This window comes from Macrobrachium nipponense, chromosome 2, assembly GCF_015104395.2.
Source record: "Macrobrachium nipponense isolate FS-2020 chromosome 2, ASM1510439v2, whole genome shotgun sequence".
Classification (NCBI taxonomy): domain Eukaryota; kingdom Metazoa; phylum Arthropoda; class Malacostraca; order Decapoda; family Palaemonidae; genus Macrobrachium; species Macrobrachium nipponense.
This window is the reverse complement of record NC_087201.1, coordinates 69,413,119-69,415,137: the sequence shown is the minus strand read 5'-3', so window position 1 is coordinate 69,415,137 and position 2,019 is coordinate 69,413,119.

Here is a 2,019-nt window from a genome sequence, read left to right as displayed (position 1 = left end):
CTCTGCTCGTTTTCACCCATTCCTATTAATATAGTTGCTTCAGTAACACTGACCAGCATTTGCATCGGGAGTGTCTCTTTTCATCTCAGCGGCCTCGAAAACTATGGATTAGACACCAATATCTATAGTTTTTGGTTATTTTTATGTCACCATCTTCCCACCCTTTCTCAAACCCACTTCCCCCCCTTCTTATTATGGCTGAATTTGGACTTAAAGGGCATCTGGAGTGTCACTATTCATCTTGGTGACCTAAAAAATATGGATTACACACTAATACCTATATCTTTCTCCTACTTTTACATGTCAACCCCTCCTACCCCCTTTATATATATATATATATATATATATATATATATATATATATATATATATATATATATAATGAGTATATGGATGTAGTATGTGTATGTGTTACATACACTTTGAAACACATCTAGCAATTTAAAACAAACTTGGTATACATATGTCTTACCATTTGGAAAAGAATATTGTGGGGGTAAGCATCACTGACGTCAAAGGGGGGTGCGGGAAGAGGTGGGGAAGGGGTAAAATCTAAATATAATAGAAAAAGACAGATATTAGTGTCTTATCCATAGTGCTAGAAGGCGCTGATGAGAATTGTGACACTCTCGATGCCCTTCAAGTCCAAGTCCAGCCCCTATAAGGAGTTGGGTGAGAAGTGGATGGGAAGGGTGGTGAAAGTAAAAATAAAAGAAAAGGACAGATTTTAGTGTCTTATTCATAATTTTTAGGTTGCTGCAATGAATAGTGACAGTCCCAGTGCCCTTTCAGTCCAAGTTCAGCCCCAATAGATAAGTGGGTGAAAAGGGGGTAGGATGGACGCGGCATGTAAAATAACTGAAAGGACAGATATTTGTATCTAATCCATAGTTTTTGAGGTCCCTGAAAAGAATAAGTGACCCTCCTAATACCCTTCAAGTCCAGGTTCAGCCCTGATAGGAAGGGGGGTTGGGGTGAGAAGGGTGGTGACATGTAAAAATATGAAAAACTAAATACAGATATTAGTGTCTAATCTCTAGTTTTTGAGGTCGCTGATATGAGTAATGATACTCTACATGCCCTTTTAGTCCAAGGTCAGCCCTAATAGAAAGGCGGGCTGAGAAGGGGTGAGCAGGTGGCGACATGTAAAAATATGAAAAAAATGCATATATTAGTATCTAATCCATTTTTTTTCGAGGTTGCTGAGTTGTATATTGACACTCCAGTTGCCCTTTAAGTCCAAGTTCAGCCCTGATAGGAGAGGGGAGGGGGTGAGAAGAAATGGGAAGATGGTGACATGTAAAAATAACCAAACAACTATAGACATCAGTGCTTACTCCATAGTTTTCGAGATCACTGGAATGAATAGAGACACTTCCGATGCTCAAGTTCAAGTTCAGCCCCTATATGAATGGTGGGTGAGAAGTGGTGAAATATAGAATGTAAAAAATGCTGGTCAGTGTAGTTGCTGTAACTACCTTAACAGGAATGAGAGAGAAGAGAGAGAGAGAGAGAGAGAGAGAGAGAGAGAGAGAGAGAGAGAGAGTTTATCAGTTGTCAATTAGAGTTCCTGGGCAGCACCAGGTTGGTTAGCTAGTATATATACATATTTGTGTATATATATATATATATATATATATATATATATATATATTATATATATATATATATATATATATATATATATATATATGTAACACACACACATACACACACACACACACACACACACATATATATCATATATATATTTTTTATATATATATATATATATATATATATATATATATATATATATACTTATACCAAGCGTGAGCTGAAAACCTCTGTGGGGTATACGAGACACCTACAGAAAGTTCGTCTCTGTAGCCATCAGGGCGTTAGTTAAAGGATGGGGTGCAGATTGTCCGAAATGTTCTTTTTTTTTCTTTTATAACAGGATGGTCATGTAGGACATTCCTTTATATTAAAAAATACATATTGCGTCGTTGAGCCTTGAAAATGCAATGGATTATGGTG